The sequence below is a fragment of the Notolabrus celidotus genome, chromosome 2 (assembly GCF_009762535.1).
Source record: "Notolabrus celidotus isolate fNotCel1 chromosome 2, fNotCel1.pri, whole genome shotgun sequence".
NCBI classification, from domain to species: Eukaryota; Metazoa; Chordata; class Actinopteri; order Labriformes; family Labridae; genus Notolabrus; species Notolabrus celidotus.
The window spans coordinates 36,944,776-36,959,821 of record NC_048273.1 but is presented as its reverse complement, the minus strand read 5'-3'; the positions used below and the strand labels follow the sequence as shown (position 1 = coordinate 36,959,821).

Below are 15,046 nucleotides of genomic sequence, written 5' to 3'. Positions count from 1 at the left end.
TAGTGTTTACAAACATGCTCTGATAATCAAGACAAGTATTATTTTACATTTATGAGATGTAGTCCTGTGTGAATATTGATAAGTCAAAGAGAGAAACAGTAAACGGAACCTTTGTCACTGTAGTCGCGCACCCCAGTTGCCTACTGTGGACGGACGTCACGCCCCCCTCAGACGGAATCTGGAGAAAGATACGAGTGCTTCTGTTCTTCTTGCTCTGAGACTTTGCTTTTATTCTACAGGTTAGTAGTGACTCAAAATCGCTATAAAATGAAAGCTTTAAGCATTGTGTTACTTCTGTGAGTGACAGGTTGTAACGTTTGTATGAATGTGATAACTCTAGAGTTAAGTTTAAGTGAACCACGGTAAGCTAACGGCCGCTAAGCTAACTGCGTTGCGCCGTTATCGCGAGAGTTCGCCAGCTCACGCTAAATACTGTATAATCTCACAGTACTATGTGTGTTAGTTTGTTTACACTTAGTAATGTGCTCCTGTTTATTTTGCAAGGCTCCTGATGTGACTTAATGTGTTTGATGATTACAGAATGTATATTTGTTTGATGTATTTGGTTAAGACAGTCATGTTAAGCTAATTAATTCACAGTCTAGTTGCAATGTCCATATATGATTAAGTTACAGCACTTATATAAGAGTATGGATGAGTGATCCTGAGTTTTTGCACTATGTTCATTGAAGTCAATGAAAGATTAAAGGTGCCATATGTGATTTGTAAGTCGAGTTTGTAAGTCCCCTTAAAAGTGTTTTAGGCAACAGTTTTGAGTATTTAAACATGCTTATTGTGACAAAGGGAACTTATTTAGGTTTTTTTAGAGTTTATATTAACAGGACAAGGAAATGCACTGAATGTGAAATGTAAATAGGTTTAAGAAATTAAAAGACGGAATCTGGAGAAAGATACGAGTGCTTCTGTTCTTCTTGCTCTGAGACTTTGCTTTTATTCTACAGATCCGTTCTTTTTGTTATTGTTGTCACCGTGCCCGGGACCTGTAACATCAGCATGCTAACATACAAACAAAAGCAAAACTAGTCGCACTAATAAGTCTCAACAGCTAATATTAAGAAGCATGTTTCCATATGGACATTCCATAGTTGGGCCTCTGTTCCCTCTGGCAGGATTTATGACCTTTGCCACAGCCAGCCAGCAGGGGGAGCTCTAAAATCTTTTGGCTTCATGGTCAGTGAACACATCATCCATTATGGAATGCAGTCAACTTTTGTGACATTTTACTCAAAATTACAAATAGTGGTACTGAGGAAAGTCACCAAAGTCCTTCTGATAAATCATCTGGGAACCATACATCTGTGTAAATCAATGAAGTGAATGTAGGAAATCTTCACTGGATTTGCAAAACCTTGAAACTTGCACGAACACAACATCAAAAAGAAACAGAACATCCAAGCCTGCATGATTTATAATCTGAACACCAGTTACGTCCGTACCAAATTTCATGGCAGTTTATCAAATATTCGTTTGTATATTTGAGTCTGGGCTGAAGTCATGAACCGACCATAAGGCCAAAGAAGTAACGCAGTTCAGACCTGTGCAGTTAAGAGAAACTGAAAACTTGTTTGTTGAAGCTGTTCATCCAGACAAGCAGAAAACATAAACACAGACTGTGCAACACGACGCATGAGACTGTTTACATCAGTCCAACGAAACCATAGAAAGAAGCAGAGAGAACAGCTTGTGAACTTTACGACAGAGCGGAGGTGCAGAAGTTCAGGCATCTGAAGTATCTTCTCCAGTAATTCCAGCCAAAGAGGCGGAGTTGGATTAGTTTGGAGCGTCTGGGCAAAACAGTGATGGGGGAGGTAGCGTGGAGGAGGTGTGAGGGGGGAGGGGGGCACGTCTGATGTGAATAATTTATCACTGATGTTTCCACTCTCTTTGTTCTAGGTCCAAAGGATCCGGGTTTTAAGTTTTAATAGCATTTGTGGCTGGACTTATTATGTGTGATCAAATAATCCCCAGCCCTGGGATTAAAAAAATAAGTAGTCTTCTTTCTTTTTTTTCAAGCAATGTAAGTAATTGAGGCCACATGGGTAAAGCCAACTCCTCTTTCCCCTTCACCCTCTCATTTAAATATTGCAAAACAAATACAGTGTCTCTGGTATTACAATGACTGCGCACTCCTCAAAGTGATCAATCATTCATTGATTCAAACATTTACTTTAGTAAAAAGTTCACATTATTAAGTCGAACTGGAAACAACAGATGGATCCAGTACAACAAGAAGTTAATTCTTAATCTGTCTCCTAAGACTCCTTTGTTGAATACTGTGTGGTGAAACCAAGCAAGATATGCTAATCCATCCTTATGCAATCTTCATGCTCAGTCTTTTTATATATTATACTTTAAAACCCATTTACATGCAACAATGACAGCGGCTGCAGAAGTTTACTACAAAGATAGAAGTGAGGTTTTCTATAGTTCAAAGAGAAAAAAAGACCTTAACTGGGGAGCTGGTATTTGAGATAAGTTTGCAGATTGATGTTATCTTCTTTAAGTGTAATTATCACACGGGTGATATGTTAAGAGAGAAATTCAAATACAAACACGGAGCCAAAGTGATCAAGAGGCGTCTCATTTCATCAGCTGGGGTTAACAGTCGAACTCTATGATGTCTGAAGTTTTAAAACTATTTGAATTCCGTGCTTCTGAGAGGATTCAGGCACCTCAAACGCGCATTCATTAAAAGCTCATGAGCTAAAAGAAAGGATGCTGGATGGATGAACGCCGGCCTGAGTGAAAGGGTAACTTCTGTGGCATTCTCCCCGAGGCAATATTTCAATTATACGACCTCCTTCTCTGACGGAAAAAAGAAAGCACTTGATTAAAATTGAGATGTCTCCAGAATTGTCTTGAACCTTGACTTCATTGTGGAGAATCAATTTGCATCAATAAACATGAGAATGGCATGCTAAGGACTCAACCCAAAGCACGTATGAAAAGGAAATGTTTGTGTTTCAATGTGTTTTCAAATCAGGAAGCTGATAACCGACCGAGAGGACTTCTGAAGCTGCCACGGGGTAAGTGGAAAAATCGAGGAGCTTTTTTAAGGAAAGGAAATTTGAATTTGATTTAAAAGATAATTAGATGGTTTTCATGCCCATTCAAACTCACCAGTAGACCAGCTGAGTGAGCAGCAAACACACCCCAACACTCAGAGGTCTTCAGGTTGGCAGGGGTTAAATTGAGCTATGCTGTTAGAACATCAGCCCCAGAGCACGACCCTCTACCATGTCATCAGAGGAACTCTTAAGGCTGATTTATACTTCTGCGTTGAATCAATGGCGTACCCTACGCCGGGGGTCCGCGTAGCTCCCGTACCTACGCCGAGGCCTATGCACGTAGCTGACGTGCACCTCCTCCAAAATGTAACTCCCTGTAGAGCCAACGCGGACCGCAAGCTCTGTGATTGGTCCGCTCGGCGGCTTTGTCTTTCCCGCATTTACAACACTTCCTGGATCCCGGACATCGGCCGCACATCGGCCGTGTATTTCATCTCCTCCTCTCTGTTCTTCATGTAATCATGTCTGTATGATAAACAGCAACGTGTATCAGCTGTAGATTAACAGAACACGCTCTGAAACTCTGTGGAAAAGTAAACAGAGATCGTAGCGGGACCGGAAGCAGACGGCCGGCTATCAGAGAGACCACACTGCCCTCAGGCGTTTCGGCGGAGAATTGCTGCGCGACACGGACACACCGACGCACAAGTCTGTGGTGCTCATGTCCGCGTCAGCCCCTGCTGCGTAGGGGAGACGCAGAAGTATAAATCAGCCTTTACTTTACTCACGTTCATCATTGTATTAAACATGTTCAGAGTGATGCCAGCATCAAAGTGCTTCCATCTGCTTAAAATGGGATATTTAGCAATGTAGTGCATCAACACAATTAAAGAAATCATGAGACAAAAGATGAGGAGTTTATGTGTTTTATTGCATGATTTTAAGTTAAAATGGTGCGTTTTATTTTGAAATAGGTTTTATTTAGTTATCTATTTCCTGCCGCGACTTGTCAAATAACTTGACATTTACCAAGGACAATGGGAGGTTTAGGTTTATGTTTATTTATTTGCACAATTAAAACAGATCCAAACACAGAGCAAAGGAGCAGCCAGAGAAAACTACACACAGTGACAAAGCAGCCCAGGAGTCAAGAGCCGCAGAGCAGCAGCGAATGAGATCTCAGCAGCACCTAGACGAGGGGACCTCAGCGGAGTTGGAGGCAGCAGGAGAACGGAGCAAGCCTAGAGTGTTAGGATACAACATAACGGCAGTGGCCCTGCAACAAATGCATTCAGGCATAGTTGAAAAGTTGCATTCACTGTGTTTTACAAACAGCAGCTTATCTGCACAAAGCATCCTGGGATACATAAAGAGAATCAGAATCAGCTTTATTGGCCAGGTATGCTTGAACACACAAGGAATTTGACTTAGGTAAACTGTGCTCTCTTTGTACTGGGTGTAAGAATAAGACATACAAAATAATGAAAATAAAAAAATGTAATAACAATAACATCAGATATAAATACAAAAGAACAACAAATAGGCATGACTAATATGTACAGGCTAAAATAATATGATAAAGTGCAGTGGTGAGTTGCAGAGGTAGTTTTTTACATTACAAAAAATAGCAGTTAAATAATACAATAAATAGAAATATGGAATTCTGCTTGGAGAATTGTTGTATTGTATATCAACATGTATATTTACAGAGAGTAAAGTGGGCTGGGCCAGGCTTGTGCCACCACTTTTTGAAAGCTTTACTCCCTCGTTAGGTCATAATTTAGTTTAGTTTAGTTTATTCACACACATCATCACAAATATACATCTATATATATTCAGTGAACATTTCAAGAATGGTCGGATGTGTGGAATGGGGTGATCCCAAGGAAGCTATTTAAAGCTTTTAATAGGGGCCCCAATTTCCCACAAATAAAGTGGCAACAGACAAGATACAACAACAACAACAACAACAACAACATACTAACAGACATATAACAAACACACAACAGACAATCCCAATATTGTGGTTACACAGATGAATTAGTACATTAATCATACATTTCCAGAAGTTGTAATTTTAGCTTTTTCTTGAAGATGGAGATGGAATGTGACATTCTTAACTCATTGTCGTGCTCATTCCATATCTGTAGCCCTCTGCATACAATGCTAAAGCTGGAACATTTTAACCTACGTTTTTTTTTCCATTAATTCGATTTTTATTCATGGTGGCATGTGTGTGCATAGCTAGGTGGATTGGAATGAGCTCACATAATTTCTGATTTAATTTGTGGACTGTTTAGTACACTACACAGGTGTTCTGGAAGTAATTGTACTCAGTTAGCCTCAGAAGACTATAACGCATGAAAAGTTTTCTGGTAGGAGAAGTGTAATCAGACCATGATATTGCACGTATGACTTTTTTTTGGAGAGCCTCAAGTTTTTTTAAGTGGGTTGGAAATGTGTTACACAATATGATATTGCAGTAATGTAGATGAGGCACAAATAAAGTTTTGTATAGGGTGAGGACTGCTGAGAGGGGAAGAAAGTGTCTCAACTTAAAAAACAAAGCAGCATATTTTGATAGATTTTTTATAAGTTCTTCAATGTGGCATTACACTGGCTGCCCATTGCTTTTAGAATAGATTTTAAGGTTTTACTTATCACTTTTAAAGCACTTCACAGCCTGGCCCCCGAATATGCAGTATATGTGATCTGCTGTCACCCTACCAGCCCGGGCGCAGCCTCAGATCCTCAGGCAGGAACCTCCTTAAAGTTCCCGCCACAAAGCTGAAGTCTAAGGGTGAGCGAGCGTTTACTGTGCAGGCTCCTCGACTGTGGAACGACCTACCTGAGGATCTCAGGCAAGCTGCATCAGGATCTTCTTTTAAATCACAGCTGAAAACACATTTTTATCCAAAGGCCTTCCTGTAATATTGTTTTATCCAAGATGCTACATTTATTTTTAATCTATTTTTTATTCACTCATCATTTTATTGTTTTACTGATTTTATTTGTTTTATTGTTTTAATTGTTTTATTGTTTTAATTGCTTTTAGTAGTTTCTCTTTTAGTTTTTCTTCTTAAATTGTCTTGCCAGCCTATATACCCCCCCCCCCCCCCCACCCCCCTTTGCTTTGTTCTCTTTATTGTGGGTTTTTATGATGTTAAGCACTTTGTAACGTCTGTTTTGATAAGTGCTTTATAAATAAACTTTATTATTATTATTATTATTATTTGCAATTAAGAGATTAATCAATGATGATCCCTAGAAATCATATGGTGGTGGTGTACTATCGACTTTGTGGAGTGCTGGTTTGATTGAAAAGACTCCTCAAGTTGGGTCGCTGGTTGGAGAGGTGGATTTTACAGAGAGTCAGGGTGAAGTGGTCGAGGTAACGTGTAGTGGAACTAACCTCACAGCTAACTACAAATGGTAAAAACAGATGGTATCAGAAAGAGCTACTGTACACAGCTGCAGGGACGTTGTCAGAGTTCTTTCTGGAGTATTTTGGAAAGGAGATGTGGGCCCTGTATAAGAAGTCCCACTTTAAACCCATCAGACAAATGTGGTATCAGATCCTTCTCCTCACATTATCATCTTGTGTGCACTCAGATAAACCACGTTCCGGTTTACAGATAGCAGTCTAGTTCACATGGAAACACGTGGCTCTATATCTATTTAAATCACTCAGCCGAGGTTCAGGTATACTCAGTCACATTGACAATCCCACCGACTGTCAAGGAAACCAGAAAGTGGTGTTCATTTTGCACTCACTGTTCTTGCATTCAGATATCCTCGGCTGGCTTAATCAGCCGGCTGCTTTAGTGTGAGAATGAGAGTTCACAGTGAAACACAAGGTTTTGCATTAAATCCACGGACGACTCTCTGCCTCTTACCCTAAGGTCAAGAGGTGACAGCTCAAAGAGCGCCTTAAATCATGAGAACTGCTTTACCTTTCAGTGCAGCCGCAGAGACGCACCTACACTAAGTCAGTAAAGTCTGTGGATTTATGTGGATCTGAACTCTCCCCCTGTGTTGCATATAAATCAGCCATCATTGGGTTGGACTCTGTGGGTGCTGTGTGAGCCTGACAGTCAGACCGGGGTAAGACGGGTGAGCGATGGGTGGGACGTGGGGAGAAGCAGAGGGCAACGAGCAGCTCTTAATTAATACTCTCTTACAGAGTTAACCTGAACGAGGTTTACGGCTGTGAAATGTCTGAATTTAAAGTTCAATCTGTGAGGTTAAATGTCTCTATTACAGCTCTGTGCTGTTTACTGTAACGTCCAACAACTCATAAATACAAGAGAAGTCTGTGTTTAATATTCAGGCCTGTAAATTGAGAATGGACAACTGGCATGAGGTAACAATAAACATATAACTACTATCATATCGTATATTTATATGTATACTGAGGTGTGTCTGGACTTTCTTGATCATGGTGGCCAAATCAGGACCCTGACTTAATCAAGGGTGGCATGAAATATGTGTCCAAAGAGCATTTCTATTCCATTTCTGTCTCCTCCAATCATATCTTGTCTGAACACTTACATAAAGTTATCACACCCTGTGTTTCATTCACACAACAATGCTTTTTTCCATCACTTCATTTTATTTTTTGTGTCTATTTTTTAGCTTTGATGTATTTGAACATGTTTTACAAACTGCATGTGTCTGATCTTTATCAGAGACAGTGATATATTTTCACACTGACATTCCTTCAAGTTTGATCATGTAAACAAACCAGAGTTTGTCCAACATGTGACGACTTCTGACCAATAAAAAACTCTTTCTCTGAAGCAGCAGTTTGATATTTTAGCTTGCCAGCATTGAATTAATGCGACACATCAGATAAACATTGACCGCTGACACTGCTGCATGCTGTTGTATTTTCCTTGTTGTTCTCTTTCTTAGATTTCCAGTTTATTTTGTGAGTCCTCCCTGGGTCTTTTGGTTCCTAGTCTCATGTTGTATTCCTTGTGTTTCTAGTCTGTCGTGTTTCCTGTTTCTATTTTGTAGTTATTTCTCCCTGGCTGTTTCCGAAACTGCCTACTATACTAGCAGTACGTACTGATATGTCCAAAATTCAGTATGTAGTAAGTAGTATGTGAACAAGAGCAAAATCTGCAGTATGCCAAAACTCCCCGGATGTCGTACTGATTCGGGAAAATATCTCAGCATGCATCGGACCAGTCTTCCTCGCGTACTGTTTCCCATAATGCACAGCGCTCGTTCTGCTTTTTCTTTTTCCTCATTTTTTGACGGGAGGAAATCCGTTTTTGGGTGCTGTGAAAGTTATCAAATTACATATTAACTACTTCCTAACTTTTTAAATCATAAATGGATGCTAAATAAGCATTTTATCTATCGTCTTCGCCGTTGTTTACTTCCGCTTTCCAAAACCGGAAATCCAGCAACGTCTGGCTCAGCATGCTGCATGACAGATCGGACAGAACAGTCAGACTACAGACTAAATTCAAACCCAGTATGTAGTAGGCAATACCTACTGCCTACTACATTAGTAAGTAGTATGTAGCAGGCCGTTTCGGAAACAGCCCCTGTGTTTCTGGTTTAGTTTTACTTCCTGAGTTTTCCCTCCATTCTGATTATGGTCTGAGTGTTTCCACCTGTGTCTCATTTGTCACACCTGTGTGATTACCCCTGTGCGTATTTAGTCACTGGCTGTTTTCGAAATGGCCTGCTCCACTGCAAATAATTCAGCACTTGCCAAGATTTGAATTTTTAGATTGAGACATGTTAGATGAATGACCTTGTTTTTAGAGTTATTTACTTGTTTGTAATCTTTGTATGTATGGTTGAATGTTAAATTGATTATGAACATGTCTTTTTGTCTCAGTTAGTCTGGGAATCTTAAATTGAGTGACTGACTGTTAAAATAAGCTACATTGGTTGTCTCACCTAAAGTCTCATTAAAATAAAACTTGTTTCAAGACTGAGTAACAACTTAAAGTTTCTTTATTTAAGAATAACACATAAGGCTTCTATTCAAGACACAGTTCAGCTTGTATCTTATTGATTGCTCATAGTTTTGCTGTATGGTGATATATTTATTTTGGTTTGGCTCTAAAGACTGTTTGAAATGTCTGGAAGTATGCATCAACCCTGAGACACTATTAATAGTGTTCTTGATGTTATATGTTGTTAATCCTGACATGTATTAAATGTTGCCAGTAATCCAGCTTGCTGTTGTGGTTTCTGTAGAAACATTTAAGAGGTATATTCTAAGAATAAGACCTGGTTTAAAGATTTTAGATTTAGTTTAAGATGGATTAGGTTTATTTTAAGATGAGCCAGCTTATATAAAGAAGCAACGTAATCATAGTTTTGTAATAGTGAGTCATTTTTTACTTGGTGTTGTTTTTCTTGTCCCCAGACCTTCATTTGCTCAAATTAACTATACAAAATAAATACATGAGATTTTCTTTGCTTATGTTTAGAATATGTCACTTCTAACTGTGCTGTAGGAAGTTTGTCTTCAAGTAGTTTGAGCTAAAAATCCGTATATTCTACTTATTTCAACCCTTTTTAAAGGTGACATATCATGCAAAATTGACTTTTTAATGGTTCTCTACCTGAAATATGTGTCCCTGGCATGTCTACAAACCCCCCGAAAATGAAAAAAATCCATTCTGCCCCTGTTCTGATTTCTCCACCTTTCTGTAAATGTGTGTGAAACGAGCCGTTTCAGACTTCCGTGTTTTTGTTACGTAACAACAATATCCGGTCTGTCACGGAGTCAGAGCTCGGAGCTTGTTCAGCCCATAGACTGTATAAAATAATACTGAATCCCTCCTCCGTTTTTCATTACCTGCACAAATGTGTGCTAACAAGGAGCTTAGGAGGGAGGCATGCTAGTTGTAGGCTGTCTTAATAAACACAAAGGTCGGTTTTACTCCCCACGTCTGCAGATTTGAAGATCTAGTGGATGATTTTTATTTATCATGGATAAGTGCTAGGGCTAGTTAGCATAGCTACATAGCTACATGTTCATAGCTGTGTACCAAGACACACGTCTACATACTGACAAATAAAACAACAAGAAACACAGAATCTGTGACCAATCCTTCAGAAAGGCCCTGCTGCCTTTCTGGTAGAGGTCGGTTTTACTCCCCAGGCCTGCAGATTTGAAGATCTAGTGGATGATTTTTATTTATCATGGATAAGTGCTAGCGCTAGTTAGCATAGCCACATAGCTACATGTTCGTAGCTGTGTACCAAGACACACGTCTACATACTGATAAATAAAACAACAAGAAACACTAAATCTGTGACCAATCCTTCAGAAAGGTCCTGCTACAGGCGCCTCTCTGTCAGGATCAGATTCTGGATCAGATTCAGAGGGTTGAAGTAACGTGATCTCTGAGCAGCCAACATGTAAACATTAGATGAACGTGCTGGACAGCCGAGGCACATCCACTTCCTGAGGGGGCGCGGTCAGAGAGAAAACAGAGTGTTCTGAGGAGGACTGAAGAAGAGGACTTTTCAGGCATGCCAAAATCTGATTTCAAAGTGTTTTTTTGAGCATAAACTTTAAAGACATGTTTTGGGGACCTCTTAGACCAATATATATTATGATGAAAAAAGCTTGATATGTCACCTTTAATACTTTTCAGAGCCTGCTTATTTCTAGATTAAACAATCTCAATTTAAGATTTCTTATCAAGTAAAATTAACTTGCTGCATGGACAGATCATTTCACTAGTTTTAATAAATGTTCACCTTGAATTAAGTTGTTTTACCCTATATTTAAACTACCCTTTTTGGCAGTGTACAAAGGTAGTCTGTAGTATTGCTGTTATGTTGGATCTGTTTTGCAGGATGCTGGGTCAGGTGTCGCTTGATTTCCAAGCTGATAGAGAAACTGCTTCTTTAGCATCACTTATTATTTAAAAAGTTAAGAAGTGGTTTATATGGAATCTAATAATTTTCACAGCACCTAAAAACTGAGTTCCCCCTTTCAAAAAGGAAGAAAGAACAAAGCGGAACGAGTGCTGTGCATTGTGGGAAGCAGTACGTGAGGGAGACTGGTCCGATGCATACCGTGACATTTTCCTGAATCAGTAGACATCCGGGGAGTTTTGGCACACTGCAAATTTTGCTCTGGTTCACTTAAGACTTATAACATACTACATACTGAATTTGGCCAAATCAGTACGTAATGCTAGTATAGTAGGCGGTTTCAAAAACAGCCTCTGTGTTTCCTCCCTTGTGTGTCCTTTCACTGTTTGTGTTGCTTTTTCTGTGATGTCTTATGTTCAGTCTAAACTGAATGTTACATCGTCTTGTTCCCTCTTGTTTTCCGTGTCTGTCACCAGGGCACATATTTGCTGAGACAGTGGTGCATACCTACAATTCAAAGTGCCAACTAAATAATATACTTCATTAAAATGCCTCAAAAGCTTCAAGCAGCCTGTTGTAACACAGATCAACTCATTGGTTTAAACACAAGTCCCATCACAATGCACTGTGAAACGATGTGATATGACTTAATATGAAACAAACTACTAGGATACCACACGATATGACGCCATACAATACGACAAAACACAAAATGTACCAGTAGGCATACAATCAGATACAGTATGATATGATACCCTATAATGTGATGCACTTAATCCTTACTGGGATCTATCTTTCAGTGGCTCATTGCTGCTGTTTCAAGAGAGGAGAAGGAGTCGTATAAATGGAAGATCTGTTTTCAGTAAGTCTTTTTAGCTTCTCCAAACTCTGGGTGAACTGCCTCTCTGGACCTCTTCCTCGTTTGTTAGGTCTGATGAAGGTTGATTCATAGAGCGTCAGTTTTTTTAAAGTATCTAGCTGTGGGAATACAGAAACAAAAGCATCTAACATGAACAAAATTACAGTAATCTGAAAGAGAAAAATGAATCAATGTGTTTTTTTCCTCCCTATTGTCTCTTTGTGTGTGTGTGGGAGGATTTGAATGAAACAACAATATGGGGACAGATTTCTCAGTGAGCATCGTGCATCTGTAACTAAGTAACTGATACTGAAGCTTCTGCGATGAATCTCCGTTATTAAAGAGACGCCCTTAAACAGAACACAGCATTGCAGAGAAATGTGATGGGTGTAGTTTTGTCCGTCCAATAGGAAGAGCGAGTTATACTTGTTTCTAGATGGATTATTGGGAATTATTTTGCCCTCAAAACAAATGAAGTCAAACAATTATCAGCTCTGTAGCAGAGCACACAGAGTGGAGCAGAGGCCGGTACTGTCTCTGTCAGTCTAACAAGTGTTCACAGCAGCTCACACGCTTTGTAATAAATCAATTATCATTCATTGATTAATCTCTGCCAGACAGTAGATAGTGCAGTCTGCTTCTCTCTGAGATAACTTACAGTGTGTGACCGTGTCTAATGTGGCGTCATGGCTCTTATGAAAACGTCACATTTCTAGAACATGTGCTGTGTATCAGTGGTAACCATAGACTGTATACATAATGGACGTAGTATCCGTGACATCACCCATCTGTTCCTGAGCGCTGTGTTGAAGCCAATCGTCTGCAGGAGCCATATTCGAAATACTGAACTTAACCAGTCTTAGTGTGAGGTAAAGGGGCGGGGTTTGAGCCTCCTAGCCAACAGCTATGTGTTCCTGCCTGTCAGTCAAGTCAGTCATGTCCTTATTTGGGCAAAAACTCGTAATCTTAATATCTTCTGAACCATCGTGTCAAAAAATCACCCCCCATACAGTGTGTGCTGATAGAGAAATTGTAAACATAGAGCCAAGCTGTTTTTTGAACCAGGCTGTAAACATGTTTATTTCTGCTGCAAAGATCGTCTTCTTTGAATGAGTGTGTATGTGGTTTCTGGTGTTTCTGCAGCCAGCCTCAAGCGGATGCTCGATGAATTGCAGTTTATAACACTTCCACATGGGCTTCATAGTTTAATATCAGTGGTTGCCGCTTGCTTTAAACTAATTCTGCTTGCAAATTTGTAGCAAGATGCTCTTTATTTCAGTGTACAGTGTTTCCTTTTATAAAGTTTGGGTTTGTTCATCCCACATAGACTCTCTAAATGCTTTAGCATATCCTTTTTTTTTGTCTTTTGCATGAATAAAGAGCTGAACCAAACTTAACTTAAAATTTGAGGAGCTAATATTCTGTTTGGGGCTGCAGCGGTGGAGAGGTTAGCGCCCCACAGCAAGAAGGTTACTGGTTTGAAACTGAGTTTTGGCCTTTCTGTGTGGAGTTTGCATGTTCTCCAAGTGCATGCGTGGGATCCCTCTGGGTGCTCCAGCTTCCTCCCTCAGCCCACAGACATGCTGCTTAGGTTAACTGGTGACTTTAAGTCAGCCAGAAGTTTGAGTGTGACTGGCTGTATGTATACGTCAGGCCTGTTGATGCTGAGCTGTTCTGGGTGTCCTTCGCCTTTCACCCTTCACCCAAAGGCGACTGGGATTGGCTCCAGCCCCATGGGACCCCAGGCAACATGAGCGCCACAGATAATGGATGGATGGATATTAAAGATGTTAGATATTTTCCTTAAATATTTTTATGTTGTGCATCTTGTGCAAACTTAATCTGAAAGAGAAAGTTTGTTGTGTTTTCACTTTGCTTAAATTGTTTGACTTCTACTTTACATTGATTTGAATAAACTAGACAAAAATAAAATAAGATGAAAAAACAATATTATTTATAGCAGTATGTAAAATAATTAACCAATGTAAAATATGAATCAATATAGTTGAAAAAGCTTCATGTGTACCAGCAGCTTTGTTTTAAGAATGTATGTAGGTATATCTTTAAAGTTAATTTTAATCCAAAAGTTAAAAAAAAAAATACATTACAAAAAATAAATTCTGCTTTGTAGGAGCTTATATAAATTTTTTAATGTACTAACGTCAATGCAGACTGTAACCTATAAGAAAGTATTTCTGAAGGGTAGTAATACGACTTACTCAGTAAAAGATCTGAGCACCTGTTCTCTCCTCCCTTTACAGTCTGTTTTGATGAATCATGCTTTACGAACATAATCTAAGATTCATTTCAATGTGGTTTCACCATAACTGTGTCCCGGTCAAACTCTGAAAAGCTGCACTGAAGTTTAGGTTGACATGAATTAGAACTTTTCACTGAGCCCACCGGCCAGATGTTGAGTCTCAAAAAGTCCTGCTCTTCCTCTCGAACAAAGACCTGCCCCAAGACGGTGAAACACAGACTATTGTGTATTAATGCCACAAGGTTCTAAAGTTCAGGATTCAGGAAGCTGCCACGAGAGGATAAAGTTTGTTGTACAGACAAAATGAAAATTTGACCAAGATATGTTATTGGGTGCATTCCTACTACATCAGCACGTTTGAAACAGACGCAGACAGGAAGAACTTCTTGTACCAGAAAGTGGGTGACTCAGGTCCTGTTTTTTTTCACAGATGGGTACCATGTGTGTAGGCCAGCTCATCATCTTTTATAACTGTGAAAAGAAGAGTCTGGACGTTAACAGAAAACAGTAAACAGTTCAGTCCAAACTGAAGGAAACAAATTGGCAAACCTTTGAAGAGAAACTTTCACGACTTTTCAAGTGTCAAGCCAGTTTGACCTTTTTTTAATCTGCTACCCCGATGACACACAGGTCTGCATCTCCTCCCACCTCCCTCATCATCTGCCTTGAAGACATCCGGAGCTGGATGAGCAGGAACTTCCTGAAGCTCAACAGCAATAAAACTGAGGCCCTGCCAATCGGCAACCTCCGGTCTCAAACGATGAAGCCCATGCGGAAGTGTTATAAACTGCAATACATCAAGAATCCGCTTGAGGCTGGCCGCAGAAACACAGGAAACCACATACACATGAATGGGAAAAAGACAATCTTTGCAGCATTAATAAACATGTTTACAGCCTGGTTCAAAAAACAGCTTGGCCCTATGAAGCTAATCTCTCTATCGGCACACACTGTACGGGGGGGGGGGGGGGGGGGTGAATTTTCTTCTCAGTGACGGTTCAGAAGATATTAAGATTTAGAGTTTTTGCCCAAATAAGG

The 15,046-nt window shown here is 39.8% G+C and overlaps 1 long non-coding RNA gene across 1 annotated transcript; it reads right to left on the bottom strand.

The window, feature by feature from the left end:
• Positions 1 to 14,276: 14,276 nt before the first annotated feature.
• Positions 14,277 to 14,694, bottom strand: LOC117826245. Its single transcript, XR_004633999.1, has 2 exons — positions 14,558 to 14,694; positions 14,277 to 14,479 (listed from the first exon to the last, which is right to left on the bottom strand). It is a non-coding gene; the product is annotated as an uncharacterized LOC117826245 (long non-coding RNA).
• Between the last annotated feature and the right edge of the window lie 352 nt (positions 14,695 to 15,046).